Raw genomic sequence first — 22,244 nt, forward strand, 5'->3', positions numbered from 1 at the left:
TTTTTGATCATTTGAGCTGAGCAGCCGATCATTTTTTGCACTTCTTTATATGTTTTCCCCTCTCCAATCAACTTTTTAATCAAGGTACGCTGTTCTTCTGAACAATGTCTGGAACGACCCATTTTCCTCAGAATTTCAGAGAGAAATGCACTGTAACCAGCATGTACAACATTTGCTGCCTTCCTTCCTTAAATAAGGGCAATAATTGCCACCTGTTTTTCAAAGAATGAATGACCTCACTAATAGAACTCCACACTGCTATTATTTTGAACACGCCCCTTTCAATGAGTGATTCAATTACACAGAATCAGCAGCATGCATGTCATGACTGTTGGGTCTGTTGGATTTCTATTTCTCTACTACACCTGCTAGGAAATTATTTGCCATGTAGAAATATCATTTCCACCAAAAACAGTGATTGATCCGGTTAGTGATGTCTGACTGCTATTATTTTGAACACAACTGTATGTGATTTTGTACTTACTGCATGCCGTTTCTGCTGTAAGTCATCACAGCAGAAGCCGATCAACGGGTGCTGGCCAATGGATGAGCGGCGAAGAGAGATACAGGACACAGGGCAAAGCTGTGTCCTGTCAGCGGCGATAGGCTGGATTTTCTTTCCCTGCCAAGCAGGGAATAAAATCCAGCAAATTGCCTAGTAAAAACACCTGAAATGTACACACAATAACACTGCTTAGGCACACAGTTAACCCTTTGATCACCCTAGATGTTTAACCCCTTCCCTGCCAGTGTCATTAATACAGTGGCAGTGTATATTTTTAGCACTGAATACTGTATTAGTGTCACTGGTTCTCACAAAGTGTCAGTGTCAGACTTTCACCGCAATATTGCAGTCCCGCTATAAGTTGCTGATCGCCGCCATTACTAGTAAAAAAAAATTTTAATTCCAGTATATATACACCATAGTTTGTAGACACTACAGCTTTTGTGGCAAGCTAATCAATATATGCTTATTGGGATTTTATTTTTACCAAAAATATTTAGCAGAATACATATTGGCCTAAATTCATGAAGAAACTAGATTGTTTTATAATTTTTAATTTGGATATGTTTTATAGCAGAAAGCAAAAAATACAGTGTTTTTTTTCTGTTGATGGCTCAAAAAATAAAAACACAGAGGTAATCAAATACCAGCAAAAGAAAGCTTTATTTGGGGCAAAAAATGACATGTAGCTGAATATATTTTGACCCAAATTTATGCCGAAATTTGATTTTTGAACTTTACCAGACATGTTTAATAGCAAAATGTCAAAAATATTGTTTTGTTTTTTTTCTCAAAATTGTCGGTCTATTTTTTTTATATGGCGCAAAAAAAAAAATGCACAGGCGATCAAATACCACCGAAAGAAAGCTCTATTCATGGGGAAAAAAAAGCCGTAAACATCATTTTGGTGCAGCTTTGCATGATCGCGCAATTTTCAGTTAAAGTAACGCAGTGCCATATAGCAAAAATTGCCTGGTCAGGAAGGGGGGGGGGGGTAAATCTTTCAGAAGGCAAGTGGTTATTGGTCCAGTTTAAGTGAGGAGATCCAGTAGATGGCACTTGGGTAACTCCTTATATATGGCTGTCACTGATGTGCATTGTTTTGCATTAGCCATCCATTGAACGAAGGCGGATCTACAGTACTCCACAGTGTAGCGTCATGTACAAAGGAAAGAAGAACCAGATGTAGAAATTCCGACTGCTTGGACTGTGTGGAAACTCTATGACCCAGGGATATAAAAAGAGACCATTTGTTTTCCATGTAACTGATGTGGTTTGTATGTCATTATGTAAAACACTCCAGAAACTTTACTAATCTGTTTGGCAGCGTGAAATATTGGGGTCAAAAGCTAAATGTTAATGGGGCACCTGACAAAAAAAAAAGTGTTCCCCCTGAAAGTAATTTCCAGACCTTTATCTGTGATGAGGGTCTAGTATGGATGTAAAGAAGGAGCACAGGGAGTGTGGGGGGAGCCACACTTATTTTTCTCGTTTTTAACTTAGATCTATACCAGACCATTATCCGTGCAGGCATCCTGGCAGGCCAGAAAAGATAGGGGATGGGATGAGTGTTTCCTTCCCTCTTAACCCATACACATGCCTTCAACTTGGGGAGGTACCTTGCCAGGGGGACCTCTCATGGCAAAGCACCTTGTCCCTATGCTGATGAGAACAAGGGCCTCATTGCCACAACCCCAGCCCTGTGATTGGGCAGGTCTGCAGGTGGGGGGCTTATCGAAACCTGGGAATCTCCTGTTTGGGGACCTCAGATACCAGTTCCCCCATGCGAATGTCTAAGGAGTACATATGTAGTCCTTTAATACAAAAAAAAAAGTCCCACAATGTAAATCCATTGTCAAGCATGTTATACAGCAATCCAAACCCAAATCAGTAATGATGAACAATACCTTTTGACCCACTGAAAGAAAACCCCGCTGACATGTTCAATCTCTTCACTCATGCCAAATGACATCTCCTGGTCCTCACCACTAAAGAAAACAAAGGGGCAGAGTCTCCTGAAACAAATGAGGGAATGACCATATTTAGTCAGTAGAGTCACAATGATTTCCAGATGACCCTGTTTAGTCAGTGACATCACAGGGATTCTCAGGTGGCCATATTTGGTCAGTGATGTCACAGGGATTCCTGGATGACTGTATTTGATCAGTGACATCAGAGGGATTCCCAGAGGACTATATTTGGCCAGGGATGTCACTGGGATTCCTGGATGATCATATTTTGTCAGTGACATCACTGGGATTCCTGGATGATCATATTTGCTCAGTGACATCACAGGAATTCTCGGATGACTATATTTGGCCAGTGATGTCACTGGGATTCCTGGATGATCATATTTGGTCAGTGACATCACAGGGATTCTTGGATGACTATATTTGGCCAGTGATGTAACTGGGATTCCTGGATGATCATATTTGGTCAGTGACATCACATGGATTCCTGGACGACCATATTTGATTGGTGACATCACAGGGATTCCCGGATGACTATATTTGGCCAGTGATGTCACTGGGATTCCTGGATGATCATATTTGGTCAGTGACATCACAGGGATTCTTGGATGACTATATTTGGCCAGTGATGTAACTGGGATTCCTGGATGATCATATTTGGTCAATGACATCACAGGGAATCCTGGATTACCATATTTGATTAGTGACATTACAGGGATTCCTGGATGACTATATTTGGCCAGTGATGTCACTGGGATTCCTGGATGATCATATTTGGTCAGTGACATCACATGGATTCCTGGATGACCATATTTGATTGGTGACATCACAGGGATTCCCGGATGACTATATTTGGCCAGTGATGTCACTGGGATTCCTGGATGATCATATTTGGTCAGTGACATCACAGGGATTCCTGGATGATCATATTTGGTCAGTGACATCACATGGATTCCTGGATGATCATATTTGATTAGTGACATCACAGGGATTCCCGGATGACTATATTTGGTCAGTGACATCACAGGGATTTCTGGATGACCATATTTGATTAGTGACATCACAGGAATCCACGGATGACCATATTTGGTCAATCTTGTCTATATTCCCATCGCACATACTCCTGGAAACATGGCTCATCAATAGCGGGTGCTGTAGCGACTACCAGCAGGGACTGGTAACATCATAGGCAAACGTACATATTCGCCAACATGCCATGGATCTCCAAATATGGTCCAAAGAGGTTTTCATTGCAAAAAGATCACATCACAGAAGAAAGTGCAACATTGAGCCACGCAAGACCCCTTCATCAGGCATGACTGCTGACCCAAGATGGCTGCCAAGGGTTCTTCTCTATCTTAACTGAACAGTCTGCTGATCCTGTTTGTGGCCAGGCGCCATTTTCTTGTAGACCATTACTAAATGTTTCCATTGACTCTGCTGCCGGAGGTTCAGCACTACTTTAGTTCGGCTGTTTGGCAAACTTCTGAACCAGCAAAATTCAGTCTGAACTGGCAGCTCACCCCTATTTACTATACATGGAAAAAAGGCTTTTTATTGATGTAGACTTATACTCCGTCTGGTCAGTTTGGGTGATCCTACTCTAGTTGTTTCATATATAAAGTCCCATTGTATTAGGGATAGATCCAGCTGCAGAAGAATACAAAAATCCAAACAAAGCCCATGTATGACAATTCGGACAAAGAGATCTCTGAAGTATGTTATTCTAGTCAGTTGAAAGGGAGAAAAAAAAAAAAAAAGTCTTATCTTGACAGCAGCCGCCCCATATTGCGCAGCATATCAACCATTTACAGTTCAAAAAAAGAAAAAATGTTATGGTAGCCTTTGAGTTAGATAGCTTTGACGCACACCCAGGGGAATCTCACGGTTAAACGTGCTAACAGTGACCTTTCAATGCTAACGGCAGACAGAGAAAAAAACAAACGGGCCTGTATTTTCCCATAGAGAGTCTCTGTGGAAACTACAGTCATTCTTTGTACCTCATTCACGTTTAGTTTGGCTGGCCCGAGCAGAGATATATGGACAAATGAGAAGAATCGCCACAGAAAAGAATACTCTTCACAGAAGAATGGTGAATAAAAACTGTTATAGTGATGCTGTCAAGTTCAAGTGGGACCGGCACTGCACCTGGGCTACCAATGAAGGCATGTATTCATCCACAGTCATGTGTGGGAAGACTGATAAGTTTCAGAGGTGGTCATGTCAAGAGGCCCATTCAAAGGACGATTCTATTCGAGATTTATAGAACAAAAAGGCATGAGTAGACAATATCCTATTCTGTCTGATTTTATCTGGGATTAAAGGACGGCTACCGCCAAAATTATATCTTAAAGATGAACTCCGGGAATTATTTGGATTGCATGCGTATATTGGTCCAACTCGGCACAATGGAAGCATGCACCCTCACCGGCCACTTTATTAGGTACACCATGCTAGTGCCAAGAAAATCTCCCCCACACCATAACACCACCACCACCAGTCTGAACCGTTGATACAAGGCAGGATGGATCCACCACACCATGACACCACCACCACCAGCCTGAACCATTGATACAAGGCAGGATGGATCCACCACATCATGACACCACCAGCCTGAACCGTTGATACAAGGCAGGATGGAGATTTTTTATTTATGTATTAATGTCATACATATCCATCCTCAACTTATATATAAAAGTACAAAGTAAAATAAATAGAATAAATAAATACAAAACTAAACAAAGAAACTGAAAAAGTCCCAACAACCCCTGTGGGAGAAATAATAAACAAAGAACATAAAAGTCCATAACCTGAAAGGAAAAAACGGAACTTATATACAATATGTGCAGTACAAGGCCTCTATGGCCAAGACCATATAATTAGGAGCCTTTATGGCTCAGACATAAACGTAAACCATAAACAATTTCCATACTAAACCTGCCGCTTACGGCCTATATGGCCCAAACTATACACAAAAACACCTAACCATTTTATACACTATGGGGGAGGGCTAAGGAACCCGCAGATCTTCCACGTCTGACACCTACAACCTACCATACAAAAGGCTACCAAAAAGACCGAAACGCAAAAGCTAGGGAGTGCAAGAGGCAGAAAACAGGGACAGTTCCCATCACCCGAGATCAACAGACCGCAGCAACAGGCTTGATGTTCCTCCACGCCTCCATCCAAGCCCTACGCCGCAGCCTGTCTTTCTCAAGACCCCGAATTTTCCCAACCTCACCAAGAATGTCACTCACCACCACCTGAACAGGGAGGACCTTCTGCCGAATGGAGACCTGACACCGTGCCATCCAAGTGTAGTAACGGACAACTAAGCTGACTAAAAACAAGGTGTCCAAATCAAAACCCATGCGACACTCGAATGCTCCGTACACCCACTCCGCATACGACATGCGATGGAGGAAAGGAACACCCAGAGACCCTCCCACCTGTTTATACACCTCTACGTTAAAGGGGCACTGAAGCAAGAAGTGGTCCATAGTCTCCACTTCACCCCCACACTCCGACCTCGGACAACCACGGTCATCCGGAGGACGGTACTTCAGGTTACCCCTCACGTAGAGCCTGCCGTGAAAGGCGAGCCAGGCCTGGTCCCGCAACTTCAGGGGGATCCGCTCCAGATTTATCAACCGCAAACCCTCCCTCAAAACATGGCCCGGGCAATCTCTCAAGGCCAGCGGCGCATGGAAAGCAGATGCCACAATCCTCTCACCCAGGAGCCTCCTAGGGAGGGACCGGACCTCCTCCGCAGTCACATGCCACCGCCGGAGTAACTTCAGGCACGGGGCCGCATAAGCCGGGAGCTTACCATGCTTGACCCGCAGGCTTCTCACTGGCCCACCACTCTCCCAACTGTGCAGAAAGGGTCCAAACCAGATCCGGAACAGTCCTACCCATGCAGGCGGACTCTCTGCCAGCATGTTACCAAAGTTATGTTTCAAGAACATCAGAGAGAAAAAGACCACCGGGTTGACCATACCTAGGCCACCCTCCCGCCTGGATGAGTAAGTCACGTCCCTCTTGACGAGGTTCAGCCGATTCCCCCATAACATCTGGAAGAAACAGCTATAGATCCTCGCATAGAGCGATTCTGGCAAGAGGCAAACAAAGCTGACGTATAAAAAGACTGGGAGCAGGAAAGTCTTGATCAAGTCAACCCTTTCCCTCAAGGAGAGCCGCCACCCCTTCCAGCATCTCACTTTGACCTCGGCATCCGACAGCCTGGATTCCCAATTTTGCTTGCTGTAATCAGCAGGGCCAAAATTGATGCCCAACACTTTGATGTTCGGCTGAGGCACTGGGAAGGCGTCCGGGAGTGAGAAGCTCTCACCCTCCCTGCCCATCCAAAGAACTTCACATTTGTCCTGATTGACCTTGGAACCTGATGCCTCGGCATACTGATCCATTACTAAAACCACCTCCTGCGCCTCCTCTGGTCCAGAAATGAAAACAGAAACGTCATCAGCATAAGCCACAACTCTCAAAGGCGGATCTCCAGTGGCACCCACCGGCACCCCGCTCACCGCCCCACCATCTAGCCTCCTGACGAAGGGGTCGATGGCAAAGGCATAGAGCAAGGGACTCAGCGGGCACCCCTGGCGCACCCCAGATCCAACCTCAAAGGGCTGCCCAACCCAACCATTCACCAACATGAAGCTCTCAGCCCCTTGGTACAAAGTCTTCAACCAGCCGATGAACCTCCCCTCCAAACCATACCGGTCTAGGAGATGCCAGAGGTACTTGTGATCAACTCGATCAAAGGCCTTTGCCTGATCCACCGCCAGCAAGTACTTTCCCCATCCTTCAGCCTTACATCGCTCCAGAGCCTCCCGGACAGCTAACACCGCTGTAAAGGTACTCCTGCCCTGAACCGAGCAATGCTGCTGATGGGAAAGCAAACTGTCTGCCACTGACGACAAGCGCCAGAACAAGATCTTCGCCAGAACCTTTCTATCGACATTGAGGAGGCTGATGGGGCGCCAGTTCTCAATAGCCGAAGGATCCTTACCCTTTGACAGGAGGATAACTGCAGACTGTCTCATGGAAGGAGGGAGAGATCCCTCATCCAGACAGCTGTTATACACTTCCGTGAGACGAGGTGCCAGGCGGGATTTAAAAGCCTTAAAAAATTCGGCTGTCAGACCGTCTGGCCCAGGAGTCTTCTTAATGGCCAGACTATCAATTGCTCTGGACACCTCTTCTGCAGTAATCTCTCTAGTCAAACTCGCCAGAGGGACATCACTGTCCAGACCAGGCGTGGATTCCAAAAAGCTCGACATCCCTGTCCGGTCAAGGTGCTTCTCACTCAGTAAATCCGCATAAAAGGACCTGGAGACCTCCAGAATCCCCGACCTGGATTTAGTCAGGGATCCCGTACTATCCCTCAGAGCAGAGATCGTCTTAACTGCTGCACTCCGTTTGCAATTCTGGAAAGGGTCGGGTGAGTGGTATTTCCCATAATCCCTCTCCAGAACCAAAGAGGCACGCCGATCATACTGGAATTGCCTGAGGAGAAGCTTTACCTCCGAGATTGCCCCCGAATCTCCACCGCTAGAAACAAGGCGGTCGAGCTTCCTCCGCAACCGCTGATAGGCGTTATACTGTTTAAACTGCCGTCTCTTACCAATGGCCTTGAAAAACCTGCTGATCCGCACCTTGGTGAGCTCCCACCACTCAGACTTACTGCTGCAGAAATCCAGCACAGTCTCCTGCGCCTGAAAGAACTCCTCGAAAGATCGTCTCACCTCCTCGTCCTCCAACAGAGACGAATTCATCCTCCAGATGCCCTTTCCTCTCAGCGGCGTGTCTGAAATATTCAAGGTGACAGATAGCATAAGGTGATCGGAAAACTCCACCGCCCGACACTCAGGTGCCGAGAAGGCAGAGTTCTCCTTCAAAAAAAACCTGTCTATCCTACTCTGGCTATTACCTCTCCTATAGGTGAAACCCGTGCCGTCTGGGACACTTTGAATCCAAGCGTCAACCAGACCTGCCTCCCTGACTATAGCATTTAGAAAAACGCTGTCGTATCCCAGCCTGTCAGTGAAGCCTCTCCTGTCCTTGGGCCTAGTGATGGTGTTAAAATCACCTCCAAAGACTACCAGCCGGGATGTAAAGAGGTAAGGTTTAATCCTCGCAAAGAGGTTCTTCCTGTCCCACTTGGACTGTGGGCCATAGATATTGATGAGCCGGAGCTCTTGCCCCCTTACGAGAACATCCAGAATCAGACATCTTCCCATCTCTACCTCAATTATCCGCCGACACGTTACCATGCCGGTAAAAAGTACCGCAACTCCGCTGTAAGGCTCAGCCGCAAGAGACCAGTAGGAGGGCCCACGCCTCCACTCACGCTTGGCCAGATGGACATCAGCCAAGGTGGGCAACCTGGTCTCCTGCAAAAAGAAAATATCAGCTTCCATCCCACTGATCAAAAATAAGGCTGTTTCTCTAGCACTTACAGACTTTATGCTGGCAACATTAATGGTTGCCACCTTTATCGGAGCGGGAACTGCCATTAAGATAATTGAGAGGGACGTTTCTTAACCCTCCTCCTGACTTTTTTAGCAGGGTCCCTTACACGCTTCAGGAGCCCTCTCGCTTCCTCATCCTCCATCGGAGAAGTGGGATCCAACTCACCCTCATCCCCCGATAGAGCCCCAAACCGGTTTTCCAGGGCCACCTCCCCCACCTCCAGAGAGGAGACTGACCCCGCAGGGGATAGAACAGGCCTATTATGCCTACCCCCAGACACCTGAGACCACCCCTCCTCCTCCTGAGCCCCTACCGGGACAGAACCCTGGGACTCCTGAGGCCCCCTACCAGGCTTCTCCCTCCGCAAAGGCAAGAGCACAGGGGGAGCGGCCACAACTACACTAGACCTTGCCTCCACCAACCCAGCCCCCCTAGCAGCCTCCCTCAGCAGTTTCTTGTTCCTAGGAGGGGGGACAGGCATGCCAGAAGGGGCGACAGAGGACACAACTGGGACAGATGGGGCAGAAGGGGCAGAGACCAAAGAAGCCTCAGCAGCCTCCACCTCCCCCGCCAGGGTAGCTGCCAAAGCCGAAGCAGCCCTCACTAACTCCTCCCCCGCCTCCTCCGCATCCATGCGGGAAAACTCAGCTGCCAACTCTCCCACAGGGAGGTTATGGAGGGCTTCTGGGCACCTGTTGTACGAGTGCCCCTCCGTACCACAGAGGTTGCACTTGATGATATTGCAATCTCTTGCCAAGTGCCCTATCTCCTGGCAGAGAGAGCAACGTACAACTGGGCAGGTGGCAGCAAAATGCCCCTTAGCCCCGCACCGGTGACAGACCCTCGGCTGGCCAGGATAAAAGATAATTAACCGATCCTTCCCCAAGAACGCAGAGGAGGGGACATGCTGGATAACATTCCCGACCACACGGAGGCGAACAGAAGCCGTCCACCCGCCGGTCCATATCCCCCGGTCATCCAGGACCTTTCCCAAGGGCCCCAACACATCTCCATACCTGCCCAACCAGACCTGGATATCCGCAGCAGGGATGGATTCATTCCGCACCAGGATTGTAACCTTCTTAACCAGGGACTGGCGGGACAAAAGCCGGGGGGTCAAACCCACCCACCTGGGACTGGACACAAAAGTGGCCTCATACCGCTGCCAAAACAAATCAAGTTGGTCAGGCCGCATGAAAGAGACATCATATTCCCCGGTCCCAACCGGAGCGATAAAGGCAAAGATTTCACTTGCCTGGAACCCCATCTCCAGAATCCGGTCGATTACCTCCCTCCTACCAAGGGGGGGACCCACCCCTGTCCACTTAATTTGGACAACATTGCGCCTGGCTGCTGAAGTGGGTAGGTTGCCTGCCCTTGCCCTGGCTGACCCCATGGGCACTGGACCACCCCTAACCGCCGCGGAGTAGCTCAACGTGGGCTTAGGGACACTTATACCAGGGGATCCTGCAGGAGGAACCACTGCACTGGCAACCAAGACAGGGGGCACAGGCTGTGAAACACTGGGACCCCAGGGAGCTGGGAGTTGGACATCACCCACCTGGGCAGGGGAGCCCACCTGGACATGACCCATAGGAGCCTGTACTAGAGGCTCAGAAGACAAATCCCCCTGAGGACTAATATGAGGCTGTACACCTGCAGCCATCACAACCCCCGAGGGGGCGGGGCCCGGCAGGACTACTGGGGAGAGGAGACCCCTAGTCAGAACCGTGGGGCGGACCTGCGCTCCTGACACATCAACAGATATGACATTTGTCACCCCCATGCCCGAGAATACCTCACCAGTCCCAGTAGCAGAGTCCTGTCCATTGTGTCCTGAGGGAAGTTCCCCAGCCTTAGCCAGCACCTCCTGCGGACTGTGATCCAGCCGCACGAAAGCGGCACGCTCCCTGGCCACCGGCTTGGCGGGTTTGCGCGGGATGACGTCACTTCCGGCGTCCACTTCCTCCTCCTCGGATGAAAACTGGAAGTCCGCATGACGCAGTTCCGGTCCTTCCTCCACCGTAAACTGGAGCCCACCTGCCAGCTCTGCCTCCTCCATCTGTGTCCCCCAATCTGTGGGATGCTGCCCAGGGGGGAGAGACTCTGATAATTCTACAGCCGCACGCTCCTCCATATCAGGCCGAACCTCTTCCTCCACCGACACAGCGGGCTCAGCCAGCCCCTGTCTCCTCTCACCATCCTCCGACAACTCCACTGCAAGATCCTCCACAGATGAGGCCTCCTCCACAGGGCCCCGCACAGCCGCTACCCTGCGGCTCCTCGCGGCCTTGAACTTGGCCTCATTTAGATACCGCTCACTAAGGGCCCCACTCTTCCGCTGCAGCGCCAAAACATACCGCTCCTGTTGGGACACCTGGAGCTCCAAGGCCTCCAGACCTGGCTTCATCGCCTGCCTCTTGGAGGACCACACGCGTAAGTAAGAGGTGCGCAGCTTCTTCAAACCAAGGGACAGCTTCTTAAGCTTTGCCCCCTCCTGCTCCACCAGCCTGATCCGAGCCGCCACACGCTCCCTGTATTGGGAGTAGGTCTCCCCCATCTTTGGGCCCGTTCCCAGGTCCTCCACTGCTGGGATTTGGAGGCCGGTACTAAGTCCCTCCAGGGTACTAACCTCGCTGGACTCAGGTCCCTCCTTCCTTCCTGGATCGGGCAGGGCACTTGGGGTCCCAGGCTTTGGGGCCTTCTTCCCTCCAGGACTAGGCCCAGGGTCTTCCATCCTGTTTAAGCCGGATACATCCCCTGAGGTCCCAGGCTTTGGGGCCTTCAGGTCAGCAGAACCAGGCCCAGGGACCGACATCCCACCTGGGCTGGGTTGGGGCAGGCAAGCCCCAGGCCCCTCAAGCTGTCCTGCAGCTCAGCAGCAGCAGCTCCTCACACAGCCTCTCCTCACAGATCCAGGAAATGACTGACCTGCTGTGCAGGCTGCAGTACCAGTGCTGGCCAGCGGATCACCAGGCAGGATGGATCCACCACACCATGACACCACCATCCTGAACCATTGATACAAGGTAGGATGGATCCACAACACCATGACACCACCACCGCCAGCCTGAACCGTTGATACAAGGCAGGATGGATCCACCACACCATGACACCACCACCACCAGCCTAAACCGTTGCTACAAGGCAGGATGGATCCATGCTTTCATGTTGTTTACAACGAATTCTGACCCTACCATCTGAATGTTGCAGCTGAAATCCAGACTTATCAGACCAGGCAAGGTTTTTCCAATCTGCTATTGTCCAATTTTGGTGAGCCTATTGCGAATTGTAGCTTCCATTTCCTGTTCTTGACTGACAGGAGTGGCACCCGGTGTGGTCTTCTGCTGCTGTAGCCCATCTGCTTCAAGGTTCGATGCGTTGTGCATTCAGAGATGGTATTCTGCATACCTTGGTTGTAATGGGGTTTTTTTTTAGTTACTGTTGCCTTTCTATCATCTGGAACCAGTCTGCCCATTCCCCTCTGACCTCTGACATAAACAAGACATTTTCCTCCACACAACTGCCGCTCACTGGATATTTTCTCTTTTTCGGACCATTCTCTGTAAACCCTAGAGATGGATGTGCATGAAAATCCCAGTAGATGAGCAGTTTTTGAAATACTCAGACCAACCCGTCTGGCACCAACAACCATGCCAAATTCAGAGTCACTTAAATCCCCTTTCTTCCCTATTCTGATGCTCTGTTTGAACTTCAGCAAGTCATCTCAAGTCACTCACTTAGCAGTTGCGAGCTGAATATTGTGACACCAATGCCCATCATCCCCACCTCCTCCAATCACAGAACGTATTGTAATAAAAAAAATGATAAGGTGTTCTATGAATGGTGGCAGTGCCGAGTGAACAATCCCCTGTGGTCAGGGAAAATCCGGGCATCCACTCATGTAGAACCTGAGCAGTATCCAGAAAACCATTGATAACACTGTAGTAGCACCGACTACTCCAGTGATTGTCAACTTCCCCAGTGGGCCCTCATGTATAAGACAAACCTGAACTCCAGGAATGATCTGTTTTGCATACTTAACTTGGTCCAGCTTGGCACAATGTAAGTATGTATATTTCATACTTGAATGGTGGCTGAGAAAGATAGTTGGCGCTACTACAGTGATTGCCATGATTTTTTGGGTCCTACTCAGGTTCTATGCAGGAGGTTGCCCCTCTGCACGCTGACCACAGGGGGCACTCGATTAGCACTGCCATTATTCATAGAACTCCTTGAGTAAGAAGATTGTGACACCACTGCCCATCCTCTCCTTCTCCTCCAATCAGAGAATGCCTTGTACCCATTGAAAAAAATACAAGTTGTTCTACAAATGGAGGCAGTGCTGAGTGAGCGACCTCCTGTGGTCAGCAAGAAGTAGGGCTACCTCTCACATCAAACCTAGCCAGGACCTGGAAAATCACATCTAACACTGTAGTAGCACCAACTACTACAGTGGTTGTCAACTTCCCCAGTGGCCCTTCAGGTATGGGATAAAGCTGAATTCTGGGAATTATTTGTATTGTATACAATACTGTAGACAACCGGGCTATAGCTGAATGACGGCTAAAGCGCGGTTGTCCAGTTCTGGGAGGGCGTCATATGACATCCTGCCAGAACGCGCCCTCCCACGCGCCCCCAACGGCATGCACCCGGCGATCTTCTTGATCGCTGTGTCCTAAGGACGCAGCTGATTACGTGATGTGGTAAAAGGCCAATCACAGCATCCTTTTACCACGTGATAAGCTATGTCCAATGACGCAGTACATCACCTGTAAATGCAGTTGCCGGCTGTTGGCAATTGTTAGAAAACAGATTGGCACTGATCTTCAGGGCACTGATGATCAGTGCCCTGATGATCAGTGCCCAGCAGTGCCACCCACCAGTGCCACCCATCTGTGCCCAACAGTGCCACCCACAAGTGCCAAGCAGTGCCACCTACCTGTGCCGATCAGTGCCCAGCAGTGCCACCCACCTGTGCCCAGAAGTGCAACCCACCAGTGCCCAGCAGTGCCCCCCATCAGTGCTGCCCAGCAGTGCCACCCATCAGTGCCCAGCAGTCCTGTCAGTCAGTGCCCAGCAGTGCCGCCAGTCAGTGCCCATCAGTGCTGCTCATCAGTGCCACCTATCAGTGTCCATATATCACTGCCCATCATTGCTGCGTATCAGTGCAGCATCATCAGTGGCAGCTCATCAGTGCTGCCTATCAGTGCTGCCTATCAGTGCCGCCTATCAGTGCCGCCTATCAGTGCTGCCTAACAGTGCCCATCAGTGCTGCCTATCAGTGCAGCCTCATCAATGCACATCAGTGAAGGAGAAAAAAATACCTGTTTGCAAAATGTTATAAAAGAAACAAAGAAAAACTTTTTTTTAATTTTTTGTTCTTTTTTTGTTTATAGAGCAAAAAATATAACACCCAGCAGTGATTAAATACCACCAAAAGAAAGCTCTATTTGTGTGAAATAAATGATACAAATTTCATATGGGTACAGTGTTACATGACCGCAAAATTGTCATTCAAACTGTGTTAGCACTGAAAGCTAAAAATTGGCCTGGGCAGGAAGGGGCTATAAGTGGCCAGTAGGCAAGTGGTTAAAGTTAGGGTTAGGATTAAGGGCTAGGGTTAAATGGAAGGGTTAGGACTAGAGTTAGGGTTAAATGTTAGGGTTATGGGCTAGGAATAGGGTTAAATATTAAGGTTAAGGGCTAGGGTTAGAGTTAAGGGATAGAGTTTGGGTTAAATATTAGGATTAGGGTTAAATGTTATTGTTAAATGTTAGGGTTAAGGGCTAGGGTTAGGGTTAAATGTTTGGGTTAGGGTTAAATATTAGGGTTAGGGTTAAATGTTAGGGTTAGGGCTAGAGTTAGGGTTAAATGTTAGGGTTATGGGCTAGGGTTAGAGTTAAGGGATAGAGTTTGGGTTAAATATTAGGGTTAGGGTTAAGGGCTAGGGTTAGGGTTAAATGTTAGGGTTACGGGCTAGGGTTAGGGTTAGGGTTAAATGTTAGGGTTACGGGCTAGGGTTAGGGTTAGGGCTAGGGCTAAATGTTAGTGTTAAATGTTAGGGTTAGGGCTAGGGCTAAATGTTAGTGTTAAATGTTAGGGTTAAGGGATAGGGTTAAATGTTAAGGTTAGGGATAGAATTAGGATTAATGTTAGGGTTAAGGGCTAGGGATATGGTTAAATTTTAGGGTTAGGGTTAAATGTTAGGGCTAGGGTTAGGGTTAAATGTTAGAGTTAGGGCTAGGGTTAGGGTTAAATGTTAGGGCTAAGGGTTAGGGACATGGTTAAATTTTAGGGTTAGGTCTAGGATTAAATGTTAGGGTTAGGGTTAAATGTTAGAGCTAGGGTTAGGGTTGAATGCTAGGGTTAGGGTTAGGGTTGAATGTTAGGGTAAGGGCTAGGGTTAAATATTAGGGTTAGGGTTAAATGTTACGGTTAGGGTTAAATGTTAGGATTAGGGCTAGGGTTAAATGTTAGAGTTAAGCGCTAGGGTTAGAGTTAAATGTTAGGGTTAGGGTTAAATGTTAGGGTTAGGGTTAAATGTTAGGGTTAGGGTTAAATGTTAGGGTAAGGGCTAGGGTTAAATGTTAGAGTTAAGCGCTAGGGTTAGAGTTAAATGTTAGGGTTAGGGTTAAATGTTAGGGTTAGGGTTAAATGTTAGGGTTAGGGTTAAATGTTAGGGTAAGGGCTAGGGTTAAATATTAGGGTTAGGGTTAAATGTTAGGATTAGGGCTAGGGTTAAATGTTAGGGTTAGGGTTAAATGTTAGAGTTAGGGCTAGGGTTAGGGTTAAATGTTAGGGCTAAGGGTTAGGGACATGGTTAAATTTTAGGGTTAGGTCTAGGATTAAATGTTAGGGTTAGGGTTAAATGTTAGAGCTAGGGTTAGGGTTGAATGCTAGGGTTAGGGTTAGGGTTGAATGTTAGGGTAAGGGCTAGGGTTAAATATTAGGGTTAGGGTTAAATGTTACGGTTAGGGTTAAATGTTAGGATTAGGGCTAGGGTTAAATGTTAGAGTTAAGCGCTAGGGTTAGAGTTAAATGTTAGGGTTAGGGTTAAATGTTAGGGTTAGGGTTAAATGTTAGGGTTAGGGTTAAATGTTAGGGTAAGGGCTAGGGTTAAATGTTAGAGTTAAGCGCTAGGGTTAGAGTTAAATGTTAGGGTTAGGGTTAAATGTTAGGGTTAGGGTTAAATGTTAGGGTTAGGGTTAAATGTTAGGGTAAGGGCTAGGGTTAAATATTAGGGTTAGGGTTAAATGTTAGGATTAGGGCTAGGGTTAAATGTTAGGGTTAGGGTTAAATGTTAGGGTTAGAAACAAAGGATAAGAGTTAGGATTAAATGTTAGGGTTAGTGTGCAGGTTTAGGGTTAACACTAACATTTAATCCTAACCCTAGCCCTTAACTCTAACATGCAACTTTGGACACATAAAGGTTCCTGCACTACTTTGATGCAACCTTGATGCTGCTTGAGTTCCAGAGAGTGTAAAGTCGCATCAAAGCTGCACAGAATAGTCATGAACAGGTCAGCACAGTGTCTAAATGGTTAGCACTTCTGCCTGGCAGTACTAGGGTCACTGGTTCGAATCCCAATCACGGCACCACCTGCCTGGAGTTTGCATGTTCTCTCTGTACCTGCGTGGGTTTCCTCCAGTTTCCTCCCACACTCCAGACATGCTGGTAGGTTAATTGGCTCCTGTCTAAATTGTCCCTAGTATGTGTATGTATGAATGTGAGTTAGGGACCTTAGATTGTACACCCCTTGAGGGTTAGGGACTGATGTGAATGTACAATATATATGTAAAGTGCTGTGTAAATTTATGGCGCTATATAAGTACTTGTAATAATTAAGAGAGCTGTCATAGTTTCCAATTATCAAAATAGAAAAAAAGCAAAGTACATAAAAAATGCAACACCTACATTTTGGGTTCAGGTCCAGTTAAGCCTATTACATGCAAAACACAATTTGCGGGAAAAACAAAGTCCCTGACCCTTTTCCTTGCATGTGATTGGGTATCTTTGCAAAGTGAAACTTCACCTCATTTACTAAGCTCTGGAGCAAATGCATCTATAGTAAATCAACCCCAAAATATTCTCCAACTGGACAAGACGGAGACCAAAATACGACTGCCCTCTCCTCATCATCTCTTCCAATCAGAGAATGCCTTGTATTCATTGAAAAAAACACAAGCGCCCCCTTTTGGTTAGTGTGCAGTGGGGCAGCTGCTTACATAGGGGTTGTTTTACTAAAGGTCAATAGACTGTGCACTCTGCAAGAGCTTAGTGAATGAGCAGAAGCTCTGATGACTTCCATCCTCCAATCATGTGCAAGCAAAAGTGCTTTTATATCAATGTTCCTTGTTCCTTGATTGGGTATTCCTTGCAAAGTGAATTTTTATCTCATTTGCTAAGCTCTGGAGCAACTGCACTTGCAGAGTGCAACTTCACCTTGCATGATGCACAGTCTATTTGCCTTTAGTGAATCAACCCTATAGAACCTTAGCAGGGCTTGGTGTCAGTGGGAGGAATAGTGCCCCATCATTGGTGTCAGTTGGAGGAATAGTACCCCATCATTGGTGTCAGTGGGAGGAATAGTGCCCCATCATTGGTGTCAGTTGGAGGAATAGTATTCCATCATTGGTATCAGTGGGAGGAATAGTGCCCCATCATTGGTATCAGTGGGAGGAATAGTGCCCCATCATTGGTATCAGTGGGAGGAATAGTGCCCCATCGATGGTGTCAGTGGGAGGAATAGTGCCCCATCGATGGTGTCAGTGGGAGGAATAGTGCCCCATCTATGGTGTCAGTGGGATGAATAGTGTCCTATTGTTGGTATCAATTGAAGGAAAACCTTGATGGTGTCAGTGGGGGGGAATAGTGCCCCATCAATGGTGTCAGTGGGAGGAATAGTGCCCCATCATTGGTATCAGTGGGAGGAATAGTGCCCCATCTATGGTGTCAGTGGGGGATGGGGGGAATAGTGCCTATTGCTGGCATCAATTGAAGGAATAGTACCCCATCCATTATGTTAGTGGGAGGAATGGTGCCCTCTCATTGGTGTCATTTGAAGAAATAGTGTCCCAAGGGCAGGATAAAGGCAGCACTAGGGTTATTGGTTCAAATCCCAACCATCGCACTACCTGCCTGGAGTTTGCATGTTCTCTTTGTGCCTGTGTGGGTTCCTATATGGAAGAAAAACATATTGTAAAAATATTCTTCAGAATATATTGACATATATTTGAAATACTACAATTTTGGCCATATTCAATATATTTCTCTCTCTCTCTCTCTTTCTCTCTCTCTCTCTCTCTCTATATATATATATATATATATATATATATATATACTGTCAGTTGAAATGTGTTTTTATTACAAATATATGAAAAATATTTTTAAAAATACATTTCAAATATTCTGTATATCTTTAAAAATACAAATCTGCATTTTTGGAATGCATTTTTTTAATTATATTATTATTATACAGGATTTATATAGCACCAACAGTTTGCTCAGCGCTTTACAAAATGAAGGCAGACATTACAGTTACAATACAATTTGGTACAAGAGGAAACAGAGGGCCCAGCTCCTCAGAGCTTACAATCTAGGAGGAGGAGTTGAGTGATACAAAAGGTAATAGCTGTGGGGGATGGGCTGAGGGAGGAAATAAATGTCAGTTTATTAGTTAGAAGCAGGATAGGCTTCTTTAAAGAGAAAGGTTTTCAGGGATCGTCTAAAGGTGGATAGATTAGGAGACAGCCGGACAGATTGGGGGTAGGGAGTTCCATAGGATGGGAGAAGCTCGGAAGAAGTCCTGGAGGCAAGCATGGGAAGAGGTGATACAGGAACTAGAGAGCAGAAGTTCTTGGGAGGATCGAAGAGAGTGGTTTGGTTGATATTTTGAGACCAGGTTGGTGATGTAGCTGGGGGCAGAGTTGTGGATGTCTTTGTAAGTTGTTGTTAGTATTTTGAATTTTATTCGTTGGGCGAGTGGAAGCCAGTGGAGGGATTGGCAGAGAGGGGTGGAGGACACTGAGTGGAGGTCAGTGGAGGGATTGGCAGAGAGGGGTGGAGGACACTGAGTGGAGGTCAGTGGAGGGATTGGCAGAGAGGGGTGGAGGACACTGAGTGGAGGCCAGTGGAGGGATTGGCAGAGAGGGGTGGAGGACACTGAGTGGAGGTCAGTGAAGGGATTGGCAGAGAGGGGTGGAGGGCACTGAGTGGAAGCCAGTGGAGGGATTGGCAAAGAGGGGTAGCAGACACTGAACGGTTGGTAAGGTGAATGAGCCTGGCAGCAGCATTCATGATGGACTGGAAGGGGAATCACCTATGTAAAGGTCATCCAATGAGGAGGAAGTTGCAGTAGTCGAGGCGAGAGATAACCAGGGAGTGAATTAAGAGCTTTGTGGTATCATTGGTTAAAAAGGGGCGTATTCTGGAGATGTTGCGGAGGTTGAGGTGGCATGATTTGGACAGGGATTGGATGTGGGTCTGAAAGGATAGTTCAGAATTCAGGGTTACACCTAGCACCCTGGCATGCAGGGATGAGTTGATAGTGGGGCTATTGATCCTGACTGAGAAATCAGGGGAAGAGGCACGTGGGGGAAGTAATATTAGGAGCTCAGTTTTGGATAGATTGAGTTTTAGGAAGTGGTGTGACATCCAGTCTGATATGTCTGTTAGTAAATTGATGATACGTGAGGAAACTGATGGGGTGAGCTGAGGAGTAGAGAGAGAGATTTATGTGTCATCAGCATAGAAATGGTATTGGAAACCATGGGAAACTATCAGCTGACCCAAGGAAGAAGTGTAGATTGAGAATAGGAGAGGTCCAAGGACAGAACCTTGGGGGACCCCAACGGTAAGAGGAGTAGGAGAGGAGGAAGTAGAGTTGTAAGTGATACTGAAGGTGCGGTGAGATAGGTAAGATTCAAACCAACGGAGGGTACAGTCACGGAAACCAAGTAAATAGAGTTTTTTTAGGAGGAGGGGGGTGGTCAACTGTGTCAAAGGCGGCGGAGAGGTCCAAGACTAAGAGTACGGAATAGTGATTATTGTTTTTAGTGGTTAGTAAGTTGTTTGTGACTTTTAGGAGAGCAGTTTCTGTGGACTGTTGTGGGCAAAATCCAGAGCGAAGGGGATCGATGTTATTTTCAATAAGGTGGCAGCTCAGCCGGTTGAAGACTAGACGTTCAAGGAGTTTGGAGGCAAAAGGGAGTAAGGAGATGGGTCTTAGATTGTTAAGATTGGCGGGGTCCAGTGTGGCTTTTTTAAGTATGGGGGTGACTAGCGCATGTTTTAGAGAGTTGGGGAAGATGCCAGTAGAAAGGGAGAGATTGAAGATATGAATTAAAGAATGAAGGATAGAGCCAGAGGGTGACTGTAGTATTTGCGAGGGAACAAGGTCCAGGGGGCAGGTGGTTAGGTGGGCTTTAGAAAACAGTTTACCAACCTCCTCTATAATAGCTGGGTTAAACAAGGGAAGTATAGATTGTGCAGGTGGACAAGGAGTGTAGGGTGAGGGAGTACAGTGAAGATCTCATCACAAATTGTATCAATTTTATTTTTGAAGTGATGTGCGATCTTCTGGGCAGTGAGTGCGTTAGTGGGTGGAGTTAAAGAAGGACGAGAGTTCAAGGTAGAAAAGAGTTGATGGGGATTGCGTGAGAGGGTGTTAATGAGAGTGATAAAATAGGTCTGTTTGGCAGTGTGGAGACAAGAATTGTATTTTTTAAGGGCATATTTATATTGGTTGAAGTCTTGCTGGGTCTTAGTCTTACGCCATAAATGCTCCAGAGCACGGCTATGGTTTTTGAGGCATCTGGTATTGTCTGTTTGCCAGGGCTGTAGCGGTCGGGGCCTAATTCTGTGTGTAGTGAGGGGGGCCAATGTGTCAGGAAAGGACTCACCGCTGGTGGTGCTGGGGCTCATCTGCCGTGTGGGCTGCAGTACCGGTGCTTTCAGCAGCCAGGATCTCACTCTGCAATCAAGCCATCACCTGAGGCTGATTGCAGGAGGTGTATTTAAGCAGTACCAGGCCTGCAATCAGTGCCTTGGTGTTTTCCCATGAGCCCCTGTATCTGCATCCTGTTGTCTACCTGCCTGATTCCACTGCTTGACCCTGACTCTGATAGAATTCCGCCTGCACCGAGCCCGGCTATTCCTGACCATTCTCCTGCCTGCTCCTTTTGTACCTTATCCGCCCAATTGATCCAGACCCGGCCTGCCTGACCATTCTACTTCTCCAGCTCTGTCTACGCCTGTGTTCCTGAGCATCTAGTTATTAGTTTAAGGTTTGGTTTTTATTGCATGGTGCATTTCTGTGTATTGGTGTAAGCTCTTAATAAATTATATTATTACATCATTCCTGCAGTCTGCTATTCCCTGTGTCAGTCCACACATCTCTGGTCATATCCGGATCCTTGACACAATGGGGTTTATTTACTAAAGCTGGAGAGTCCAAAATCAGACTCCCTTCTGCATAGAAACCAATCCGCTTCTAACCTCAGCTTGTTCAATGAAGCTTTGGCAATGAAACCTGGAAGCTGATTGGTTTCTATGCAGAAGGGAGTCTGATTTTGGACTCTCCAGCTTTAGTAAATAAACCCCAATATGTCCAGGGTGGATGACAGTGAACTATTGTAGACAGAAGTGGCCAGGTTGGAGCAGAACAGGGCTGAGATTTTGTCATAGAGACAGACAATCTGTTGCTGAAAAAAGAAGAGAAGGGTTAAGATAACAAAGGTTTTTACAGGTAACTGTTTGGTAGTTGGAAGACAAGGAGGAGGAAGCCAAGGGGAGAGTGAAGCTAATAAGGGAGTGATCAGAGAGAGAAAGAGGAAAGTTGGTGAGGTTGCAAGGAGTGCATAGGTAGGAGGATACAGGGTCGAGGCAGTTACCATTGGAGTGAGTAGAAGCATGCGTCCATTGTTTTAGGTCAAAAGAAGTGGTTAGGCTCAGAAGTTTAGAGGTAGCAGGAGTGTTAAGATTAACAGGGATGTTGAAGTCACCAAGAATGATAGTGGGAATTTCAGAAGAGAGAAAGTAAGGCAAAAGTCATCAAGGAAGCTTGATACCAGTCCAAGAAGATGACAGATCACAGCAATTCTTAAAGAAACTGGAGAGAACAGACAAATACAGTGAACTTCAAAAGAGGAGAGGTACAGAGAGGGAGGTGAATGGAGGACCTAAAAAGTGCTTTGAGGGGATAGGAGGATTCCTACTCCACCTCCTTTCCGTCCACTAGGCCTGGGAGAGTCCAGAGGAGACCACCATGGGAGAG

The sequence above is a fragment of the Staurois parvus genome, unplaced genomic scaffold (genome assembly GCF_062004578.1).
Source record: "Staurois parvus isolate SC_StPar_1 unplaced genomic scaffold, SC_StPar_1.0 ptg000248l, whole genome shotgun sequence".
In the NCBI taxonomy this organism is placed as follows: domain Eukaryota; kingdom Metazoa; phylum Chordata; class Amphibia; order Anura; family Ranidae; genus Staurois; species Staurois parvus.